The following is a 12,673-nucleotide window of genomic DNA, read 5'->3' on the forward strand; positions in this document are numbered from 1 at the left end:
GCAACAAACGAGAACCACTGAATTAATTTACAGTTTCCTGACTTGGGATAGGCACATATACATACATAATGTGGCGGCGTTAAACATGTAACTTTGACAGTGGTGTAACAGTACAACATAAGAGCGAACTATAAAAATCAGTTGAAAAAGACTTAAGCCTGACTTAACTCAGATCATGAGATACAAATAGAAATACACCTTGCTAAAACACAGAGTGTACGTGGCCTGGTACATATCTGAGAGTTTTTCCAGTTATTAACAGCTAGTTCAAAGCCAAAAACAAATAATAAACGAAATCATGCATCCTAGACTAAATAATTAATCATCATAGAATTAAAAAGACTAGAATAATTATTAATTAAATTGTACTGACATTGTATTCTTTAAATATCTTATAAACGATCTTTTAATTGAAGCCTCCCTTCCACCTTTATTGGTTAAATATCGCATACGTGTGTATTACGATTTATTTTGAAAATGCTGAAAATATATTGATTGATTGATTGTTGGTTTCTCAACGTTCAGTGGCAAATATTTCATGAATATTCAGGACGAGAACAATTTAACAATAAATACAATAGGTAGGTCTCGTAATAATTGAGGGCATCCGGGATGATGATCAGGGAAATTTTGACTGCCACAGGAAGATGAGGGTATATTGGATAGGGACATGAATTTTGCCTTGCATCAGGTAACCTACGAACCCATCAAAGAGTTGTTGTAAGGGTTCTTAACGTACAAAGAGCATGACTTTCTCTTAACACGAGGCATCGGACTTAATCTATCTTAAATATGTATTTGTTTCTAATAAAATGCATAGTTTCAGCTTTCGCGTATGCAGTACGCATATGTTGTACTATGTTTAAGTGGAAACTCACAATTGGTTAATTTAATAGACCTTCACAGTCCTTGTTTTACAGTTGTAATACAACAACTAGAAGTTTTTAACGACCTTGACTGGCTATTAAAACATCCAATTGAATTAGAATTGTGAATTTAAAAGACCACAGTCCTTGTTACACATTTGTATTAAAAAAGGTTTTGTATTTATGTTTATCATAATATACATTTTCAATAAGGCCGATTTTATATGTTAAAATAGCTCTTATTCTATCATGGTTTTGAAAGCCTACTTCAAAAAATTGCCAACTTATTCAATTTAAACTGTTGTATCTGTATAACAGGCGATTATTTGAAAAAAATATGAAAATATTTTATTTTTAGCTTGTTTATGTCTGTGCAATTTCAAGGGAAATAAATCTTAATCACAAACCGTTCGTTGCAACGGTTACTACTTGCAACGGTTGTTTGAAAGCATAATCGAGTACACACAATGTCGTTTGTTATGAACGTTGCGAAATATATTGATTGTATACCTTTTGTTCCTCTCTTAATACGCTTTCGAATGAGGTATAAAGTTTATCTGTAAATACGGGCTGAAGTGTCACAGCAGTCCATTCAATTATTCAAAATATCCATTTCATTATTCAAAATTGGCTATTTCCTAATTTTCACGCGTGTTTTGGCATTTAGGTCCTCCGTAACCCCTCTAATGGTCATTGCCGCACATATTGTTTATTATCAGTGTATTTCTCTATCAATAAGCTTTTTATTGGTGTATAATTTTTATCGTAATTAGGAGCTGACGGGTTGCAGCAGTCCGTTCCATTATACAAAATAAGCTATTTCTCAATGTTCACGCGTATTTCGATATTAAGTCCGTCGGTACTCCTCTTATATGCGTTGCGGAACATATTGACTATATACCTTTTGCTCCTCTCTTAATAAGCTTACGAATGAGTTATAAGGTTTATCTATTATTCGGGGCTGAAGGGTAACAGCAGTCCATTCAATTATTCAAAATATCCATTTCATTATTCAAAATTGGCTATTCCTTAATTTTCACGCGTGTTTTGTCATTTAGGTCCTCCGTGACCCCTCTAATGGTCATTGCTGCACAATCAACTTGTTATATCTTTAATCAGAGGATGAAGAATAGCAAAGGTCCAGAGAAAATAAAAACAACGTAGAGTATTTTAATTTTGATATATATATATATGTTTTGGTATTCAGGTTGTTCATACATGGAATTTCTTTTAAAAATAGTTAAGAAAAAGCCATAAGTTTATATCCTCCGAAACTAAATAAATAAATGAAATTAAAGATTTACAGAGTGGTTTTTTATAATAATTTGAATGATCGTTTGATAACACTAAAATGACGAATTTAAAAATACGGAATTTAGCTACAGTGTCAGTTATTTTTATTTCACTATTTACCGCTCCAACTTGAATAATGAAACCTAAACTATTTCATCATTCATTACTTAACATTGAATAGTGAATAGTGAACTAGTTCATTATTCATTATTGAATTTTGAATAATGAATAATGAATAATGGACGTACTTCAGCGCGGTAAAAATGACAAGTATGATGGATTTTTTTCTGTGCCCGGTAAAAAGACCACCTACATAATGTAGTGTTCTAGTACTTCCCAGATCTATGGACAAACCGACAGGCAGGACGGAACACTCTTAGTTAATCATATGTACATACCACCTAAAACTTCATTTTTGAGGGATTATATATATACATACAACCTCTAGTAACTTACCCTGTATTTCACTTTAAATGTGTCTCGTTTTATACTAATGTATAATTGAAATAGTCGGGCAATCCATGACAGATTTTGCCAAGTAGCCTTTGCCAGCTGTTCATATTAAATTGTTCATATTGCCTCGCATATGTGTGTCTTCTATGCCACATACAACTGTGACGATATTGACTTTAGCAAACAATTCTGCTCAAACCGGTGCTAGGGACTGTCTTTCAACTTTCATTGAAACGAGCATGATTTCTCTGTGTAAAAGATCTCAATGTATTTGTCAAGAGAACAGCAATAAAGACGCTGTTTCTTAACTGCAAATGTATTGTGTATATGTCTTGATTTTGATGTCGGGCAAACTTATGAAAGAAAACGGAAACACAAAAATCAGTATTTTTTTTTTAATTTGTTAAGGCGCATAACCCTAGAATGGTATAAATGACGCCACCAAAATTCAAATGTGATCTGTATCAGTTTGTTGTAATACGGATTGTGTATAAGTTTCTTAACATTTTGTTGAGGCAAACTCAAGATAAAAGAACAAAAACTAATTTCTTGACGTACGTACATACACACAGACAAAGCTGGAAAAACTTAATGCCCCCTCCACTATAAGTCATATTTCATTGAATAACCCGATGTTTTCATCACTTAGTCACGATAATTGCTATCTATATCCTATTCTTTTTTTATTTATATAAAGTTCCGGAAAAAATTTCCCTAACCGATATTAATCAGAGTCTTTTAAAAACCTAGAAGGAATTCCGATCTATGTATAGAAAATTATTGACCTGGCTACTGAGGTTGTCATTTGTCGCTTCTGTAAAAGGAGTAAAAAACGGGGCATGTAATATCAAAATCGGGAATACGCTGGCATTTCATAATCTATCATGTATTGTTACGTAGGGACATTTGTTCTTACGAAACAGCTTATAAATGCACATCTTATACAGGGGCAGATCCAGCCATTTTAAAAAGGGAGCGGGTTCCAACTATATGTCCCTATTCAAATGCATTGATCGGCCGAAAAAGGGAGGTTCCAGCCCCCGAAACCCCCTTCTGGATCCGCCTCTGTTACAACATTTTGATGTCTCATATAGCATGTATAGACTTTCCAGTTCGTTTTTCATTGTATACTAGAAAGATCTCATTTTTGTCTGAATTGGTGAACCCTTTTTTAACGATAAAGAGTAATAAGGAAATGCGGAAAATTGAATAAGGAAATAGAAACTGAATAAAGAAATAGAAACCCAATAAGGAAATGGAAATCTAATATTATAACAATGGAATAAAAACCCAATAAGGAAATAGAAACCGAACAAGGAATGAAAATCGAATAAGGAAAAAGTTACCGAATAAGAAAATGAAAATTGAATTAGGAAATAGAAACCGAATAAGGAAATGAAAATTGAATAAGGAAATAGACACCAAATAAGAAAATAGAAACCGAATAAGTAAAAAGTTACCGAATAAGGAAATGAAAATCGAATGAGGAAAAAGAAACCGAATAAGGAATGTTATTACATTGGTTGCAATGAATTACATTGATTTCCCAGTTAAATAAAAACCGATAATTTCACATGTCAAATAAACGTGGTTATTTCACTCTCTGACGTCATACAATAAGTACCGATTATCAGGTTATCTGCATGTTGATATCGTAAAATATCAGCTGCGAGACATAATATGAAGCTTTTTGTCGAGTGAGCGTAGCGAACGAGATCAACTAGCCTTCATATAATGTCAAGCAGCTGATATTTTACAATATCAATATGCAGATAATCTGATAATCGATTTATCGGGCTATATTTGCGTGTTTCGGAAGTGTTTTCTTTGTTTCACCAGCACACAAAAGATGACTTGATAAGTTCGGGTCAAAGTTATTAACGTCGGTTCAAACATTATGACGTCGCTGATATGTCAGGGTCAAAGTTATTAAGGCCGGGTCAACGTATTTGACGTCACAAAGACATGATACGGAATAATATTATTAATTTGTATATTTTAACAAATTTGATTCGTTTAGGGATAGTCACATGTTAAACTATATTTTCGAAGGTAGAGAGAAAACGGCGGATAGCAAAAAGCATATTGTACGGCAAAAAGCATATTGCACGGTTATTTTTAGAAAATATAAAAACCGATAGACTTTGTGACGTCATGTATTGAATTTCAGGATATTGTTAAACGATCTTTAACGTTTTGAAACAGATGATATCTGTGATCGATTATTTGACGGAAAAAATCTTCAAATACTTAAGATGACAAACAAACAAAAAAAAAGCAATTGAAATAACAACTAATATTTTGTATTGTTAAGGAGACAATATGATATCTATAAAATTCCAACAAAATCAAATGACGATTTTGATACAAATATGGTCGGAAATTAATAATATAACAAATATAGCCTTTGTATGAGGTCAATACAGGATATATCGACCCAAGAAGTATATCGACCTCGGACTACGTTCTCAGTCAATATACTTCTTTCAGGTCAATATATCCTTTTATTATATACTTAGTAGTAAATACAGATAAATTGTATGTGTAATACAATCATTGGCATGTCTGCTGTATCAGCCACCCGTGATGATATCGATATCAGCACGGTTGCAAAAGCTTTATCACACCTTTAATCTATATGACGTCACGTCATCGATTGCAGTCACTGTTGCAAAGGCTTTATCAAACCCCTTAATATCTGTATGACGTCATGTCAAACCTATAATCTGTATGACGTCATTTCAAACCTCATATGTATGACGTCATGTCACATAAAAAAATCTACGTGAAGTTTATGTATATAATAAAGTGTATATAATATGGCTTTTCAATATCACACACCGTATCAACCCTCAACCAATATAATCCCTCGAGCAGAGCTCTTGGGATTATATTGGTGTCTCGGGTTGATACGGATGTGATATTGAAAAAGCCATATGATATTCTCTATTTATCATATGTTTCAACAGAAGAGTATTATATGAACTGTTTTCTGTTCCATAGCACTGGGTTACCTTCAGTTCTACTTCTGTCTTGTTTCAAAGGCCTTAAAAGAACTGCTCAATTACTAATCCGAAGCACCTTGGTTACCTTACAATTTGCGTGCTGTTGTTTTAAAAATACTTTGTTTATTTTTGTATTTTTTATAGTTGCATTTAGTGTGCCAAAAATATGAAAACTTGACGTTCGTGACGTCACATACAATATGAAAACGACGTTCGTGACGTCACATACAATATGAAAACGACGTTCGTGACGTCACATACCAAACAATGACGTCATTAAACAAAATTTTGAGGAAAATTTTTCATAAGCCAAAAAAAAATCCAAAACTGACTTTATGTAAAAAAAAAAAAAAAAAAAAAAAAGTAGGGGTGTGATAAAGGGTAGGGGTGTGATAAAGGGTATGCGATAAAGGGTAAGGTTGTGATAAAGGGTATGCGATAAAGGGTGCGCACCAAAGTTGCGCGATACGGATTAAACAGCAGGCTATTTATCAAACATGCAAAACTACTGTATTTACTACTAAACATATGATAAAAAGCGTATAATACATGGCAAAATCCGTATCATATTTCGTATCATCCCGAGACATCAATATCAGCTCGTTTAATCCATGCGTCGTTCGGTCACGCGTTGTCTTATTTTTGATATACAAATACGGCGATTAGTTAAACTATATATAATCGAAAAAGGAAAAAGAAAACGAATAAGGAAACGAAAAAAACTTGTTGAGGAAAAATATTTTGAGGAAAAAAAATTTTGCGGAAAAAAAAATTGAGGAAAAAAAATTTTGAGGAAAAAAAATTTGAGGAAAAAAATAATGAGGAAAAAAAATTTTTAGGAAAAAAATTTTTGAAGGAGAAAAAAAAATCAGTTTGGACTTGTAAAATTTTTCAAAATTTGAATATCGAAAAAGGAAATAGAAACCGAATAAGGAAATGAATATTGAAAAAGGAAAAAGAAACCGAATAAGGAAATGAAAATTGAATAAGGAAATGGAAATCAAATAAGGAAATGAAAATCCAATAAGGAAATAGAAACTGAATAAGGAAATAGAAACCGAATAAGGAAATGAATATTGAAAAAGGAAAAAGAAACCGAATAAGGAAATGAAAATTGAATAAGGAAATGGAAATCGAATAAGGAAATGAAAATCCAATAAGGAAATAGAAACCGAAAAAGGAAATGAATATTGAAAAAGGAAGAAGAAACCGATTAGGGAAAAGAAAATCAAATAAGGAAGTGAAAATCGACTCAGGAAATGGAAATCGAATAAGGATGATAATCGAAAAAGGAAAAAGAAAACGAATAAGGAAATGAAAAAAAAAATTAGAAGAAAAACTTTTTGAGGAAAAATATTTTGAGGTAAAAAAAAATATTTGAGGAAAAAAAATTTTGAGGAAAAAAAATGAGGAAAAAAAATTTTGAGCCAAAAAAATTTTGAGGAAAAAAAAATTTTGAGGAAAAAAAAATTTTGAGGAAAAAAAAATTTGAAGGAAAAAAAAAATTCAGTTTGGACTTGTAATATTTTTCAAAATTTGAATTTCGAAAAAGGAAATGGAAACCGAATAAGGAAATGAAAATCGAAAAAGGTTATAGAAACCGAATAAGGAAATAGAAACCGAAAAAGGAAATGAAAATTGAAAAAAGAAAAAGAAACCGAATAAGGAAAAAGAAACCAAATAAGGAAAAAGAAACCGAATAAGGAAATGGAAATTGAATAAGGAAATGAAAATCCAATAAGGAAATAGAAACCGAATAAGGAACTAGAAACCGAAAAAGGAAATGAATATTGAAAAAGGAAAAAGAAACCGAATTAGGAAATGAAAATCAAATAAGGAAATGGAAATCAAATAAGGAAATGAATATTGAAAAAGGATATTGAAACCGAATAAGGAAATGAAAATCGAATAAGGAAATGGAAATCGAATAAGGAAATGAAAATCCAATAAGGAAATAGAAACTGAATAAGGAAATAGAAACCGAATAAGGAAATGAATATTGAAAAAGGAAAAAGAAACCGAATAAGGAAATGAAAATTTGATAAGGAAATGGAAATCAAATAAGGAAATGAAAATCCAATAAGGAAATAGAAACCGAATAAGGAAATAGGAACCGAAAAAGGAAATGAATATTGAAAAAGGAAGAAGAAACCGAATAAGGAAAAGAAAATCGAATAAGGAAATGAAAATCGACTAAGGAAATGGAAATCAAATAAGGATGATAATCGAAAAAGGAAAAAGAAAACGAATAAGGAAATGACAAAAAAATTTGAAGAAAAACTTTTTGAGGAAAAATATTTTGAGGAAAAAAAAATTTTGAGGAAAAAAAATTTTGAGGAAATAAAAATTGATGAAAAAAAAAGTTGAGAAAAAAAATTTTGAGAAAAAAAAAAATTTTGAGGAAAAAAAAAAATTTGAGGAAAAAAAATTTTGAGGAAAAAAAAATTTTGGGGAAAAAAAATTTTGAAGGAAAAAAAAAATTCAGTTTGGACTTGTAATATTTTCAAAATTTGAATATCGAAAAAGGAAAAAGGAAAAAGGAACCAACTTGTGTCTGTTTCAAGTGAAATGCCTTTATAATGAATCACAAAAACAGAGTATGTATGTTCGAATAGCTATTTTTTTTTACTAAAATTAGTTGACGACAGTCTTTTAAGTTGGATGATGAAAATGCATACCTTCGAAACAATATCATTTTTTTGTGTGTGATAACTAGGGTTTATAATCTTCAACCACTGAACATTTTTAGTCTGCCCTTCCACGAAATATTTAATTAGATTTTTTTTAAATGTTTAAGAATTTTCGAAAATTCCACCTGACAACCGATCAGACAATAGTTTTAAGTTGACTCAATTCAGAATGATAAGAACATTATCTGATGCTAATTAGCTAGTAGATACATTTGTCTTTTAAAATACAACTGACATATAAGGATCGTAATGGTGCTATGTGGATAAATTTATCGGTTTTCAAGAGCAAAATTGGCAGCGCGTCATCCCTAAAATGGCTTTCATTTCTACGATTGTGAAAACGAACTGGCGTAATGGGGAGATAATTTTGACGAAGTAGAATCCTGACTGTCTTGTAATATTGAAGGTACATTCATACCATGGCTTTGTAAACGATTTGTGCATCTGTAACTATTTCATCGTATATGACAGTTTTTAGTTACAAAATCGTTTGTTTTTATATTTTCTTAGTGGATAAATATATACAATGAATCAGAAGTAGTTGTCGTGTTTCCGTCTTAATGTATACAAAATATAAATGATCTGAAAACTCCATAAAATTGCATGTTATATTTAGCTTTGAACAATGTGCGCTTTTGGAGTTTTAGATTCTATGGAATTAATGTAGGGCTACAATAGTTTATTGTTCTTTAATTTAAGAGACAGTTCTTGTAATGCCTTATATAATTTGTTTGTAGAGGAAAACAGGCGATGTATCCAGCAGGAAACGAATAAGAGAAGAAAACAAATGTAAACCATTCCAACACGTCTTAGATAGAATAACACAGATGATAGATTTATATATACCACTTAATTTACAAGCTTCTGGAGCAGTAAGTATAGTAGACTATTTTTCATGCATGGTAAATAGTGTTAAAGCAGGAGGTTTGGCATGCCACAAAACTCGGTTCAACCCATCATTTTTTCTTCTTAAAATGTCCTGTACCAAGTCAGGAAAATGGCCATTGTTATATTATAGTCTGTTTCTGTTAGTGTTACATGTTAATGTTGTGTTTCTGTTGTGTCGTAGTTCTCCTCTTATATTTGATGCGTTTCCCTCAGTTTTAGTTTGTAACCCGGATTTGTTTTTTTTTCTCAATCGATTTATAAATTTCGAACAGCGGTATACTACTGTTGCCTTTATTTATAGGTATACAAATCGAGATCTAGATATAATGCTGTAAATAGCTTTGCTGATGATATTACACAACTGAAATAAAACTAGCATACCCACCTGATCATATGCATTAATCAATTATAATCACCAAAGACTATATTCATCTCTAATTTCGTGTTATCAAAGGGACTATTTTCTTCTCTTTTTTATAACCTAAACAGCAATTGGAAGAGAATCTCAACATTTCAGTAGGATTTGGAATTAGATAGGGTCGAATTAAGCCTTATTGTTGCTTATATATGAAAAGACTAAACATGTATATATATATATATATATATATATATATATATATATATATATATATATATATATATATATATATATTGTAGAGTATAATATATTCTACAGATTGTACATTCAGAAACAAAGCTTTGTTTATCTTATTGGGGAGAGGAACCATTTGTAGGGAAATGTCATGGACATGGATATTCACAGGTAATTAATAACCTATGTACAAAACTGTGAAATATTTGTATATTCATGTAATATAAATTTATAAAATAGTTTTATGATTTTATGATAGTTTTTCTTTAGCTTGAGTTTGATGTTTGCAAAAAAAAAATAAAAAAAATAAACCAAACTTTTCAATACACAAATAGTTATCAAAAGTACCAGGATTATAATTTAATACATAAGACGCGCGTTTCGTCTACATCAGACTCATCAGTGACGCTCATATAGAAATAGTTATAAAGGCAAATAGGTACACAGTTGAAGAGCATTGAGGATCCAAAATTCCAAAAAGTTGTGCCAAATACGGCTAAGGTAATCTATTCCTGGGGCAAGAAAATCCTTTGTTTATCGAAAAATTCAAAGTTTTGTAAACAGGAAATGTATAAAAATGACCACATAAATGATATTCATGTCAACACCGAAGTGCTGACTACTGTGCTGGTGATACCCTCGGGGACGAAACGTCCACCAGCAGTGGCATCGACCCAGTGGTGTAAAAAGTACCAGCCAGACCTGCGTTTCGTCTACATAAGATTCATCAGTGACGCTCATATAGAAATAGTTATAAAGGCAAATAAGTACACAGTTGAAGAGCATTGAGGATCCAAAATTCCAAAAAGTTGTGCCAAATACGGCTAAGGTAATCTATTCCTGGGGCAAGAAAATCCTTTGTTTATCGAAAAATTCAAAGTTTTGTAAACAAGAAATTTATAAAAATTACCACATAATTGATATTCATGTCAACACCGAAGTGCTGACTACTCGGCTGGTGATACCTTCGGGGACGAAACGTCCACCAGCAGTGGCATCGACCCAGTGGTGTAAAAAGTACCAGGATTATAATCTAGTACACCAGACCCGCGTTTCGTCTACACACGATTCATCAGTGACGCTCATATCAAAATAGTTATAAAGCCAAACAAGTACAAAAAGTACATAAAAACAAAACAAAAAAGGCATAACACATTAACGACCACAATGTATTAGAGAATTTGTTCAACACATTACAACAATTTGATAATTTTATGAAGTGAAAATAAGCAAACAAATCATATAATTTAAGACATAAAAACTGAAGCATTTGCCACTAGATGAATTCATATACTCCACCAGGAACGGTACCAACCAAAAGTTCTAAACTATATATGTGGTACAATGTAAGTTATTTGATTAATTAAGGTACACCAAGGGTTTGGAAAACATTGATTAGGGATGCATAGGATTAAAAGCTTGAAACGCAAATAAAACAATGTAAAATTTTCAAGATCTGAAAGTATCTAATAAAGGTAAATCCACATATTAAAGCGCTTTGTACACACGAAACTGTAGAGTGTTATTTTCATTCAATTTACAGAATGTGTATCTTTGTGATTAATGTTGAGATTGGAGTGAAAATAGATATATGAGTGCCAATGAGACAACTCTTCATCCTAGTAACAATTATAAAAGTAAACCATTATAGCTCAAAGTAAAGTTCAGAAATGATCATTGAAAAGTGAACGTTAATACACCACTGAACAAATGAAGATCTTGGCTGAAATAGATTCAATAAATATTTGAAGTGAAGTACCCGAAATATTTCAATAATGATATCGCGCGGTTGTATCCGTTATAGCGTTTTTCCTTTGAATAGTCAGGGTTACTATTAAAGAAGATGGGCGAAAGATACCAGATGGACAGTCAAACTCACAGATTGAAAACAAACTGACAACGCCATGGCTAAAAAATATAAAGACAAACAGACAAATAATAGGACACAAGACACAACATAAAAAACTAAAGATTAAGCAAACACAAACACCACCAAAAGCTGGGGTGATCTCAAGTGCTCCGGAAGGGTAAGCAGATCCTGCTCCACAATTGTGCACTCGTCGTGTTGCTCATATTATTACAAACCCGGTAAATAGTCTAATTCGGCTAGTCACATTCTTGGTGAAAAGGGAAATGGATTGTAGTTATGACATAAGGAACATATCCGATATCATCTGTGAAACGATTATTCCATAACGGTCAAACAACTCTTGATGGCGTCCGTAACATTTACAAAGGGACGAATTCAAGGGATAAATATGAGTTGATACCCAAAGAAATCTGACGGTTTCCATTAAAGAATATATTTTTGGTCGTGTTGCCTAGTGTAGTGTTTTGTGGACTTGTTTATTTTTCTTCGCTTTTTTGTTTGTTTGTCATGTCATTGCCAGTTTATTTTCAACTAATGAGTTTTGAATGTCCCATTTTTATCTCCCGTCTCGTTTTAAGGGTTTAAATTATTTTGATCTATGAAAATGCCAACAAATTGTGTTTTTTATTCTTTTTATTGCTCCAAAGTTTTTAATATTTTGAAATGTCCAGTTTTGTTTGGAGCACCACTGACGAGTGTAGATTGCAATGCACATTTGCTGCTTCTGGTCCATTTCGGTATAACTTCTATTTAGTCAACACCACTTTGACTATACTATAAATCGTGTAGGATAGTACTAGCCCGGTAGTAAATGATTTAAAGTTTTATACTTTTTGCTTTGATATCGATGACAGGAAAAGTTGTAACAAAAAAAATGTTAACTGTAATTTGTTCTCTGTGGTCGTTTTAAGTGTTCTTTGGCGTCAATTATTTACTTACAATGCAATATTTATTACAATATTTTTTTGTTAAGATAATAGACTTAATCGTTCTTTAAGTATGATGTTTAGCAAAGT

This window comes from Mytilus galloprovincialis, chromosome 7, assembly GCF_965363235.1.
Source record: "Mytilus galloprovincialis chromosome 7, xbMytGall1.hap1.1, whole genome shotgun sequence".
NCBI lineage: Eukaryota > Metazoa > Mollusca > Bivalvia > Mytilida > Mytilidae > Mytilus > Mytilus galloprovincialis.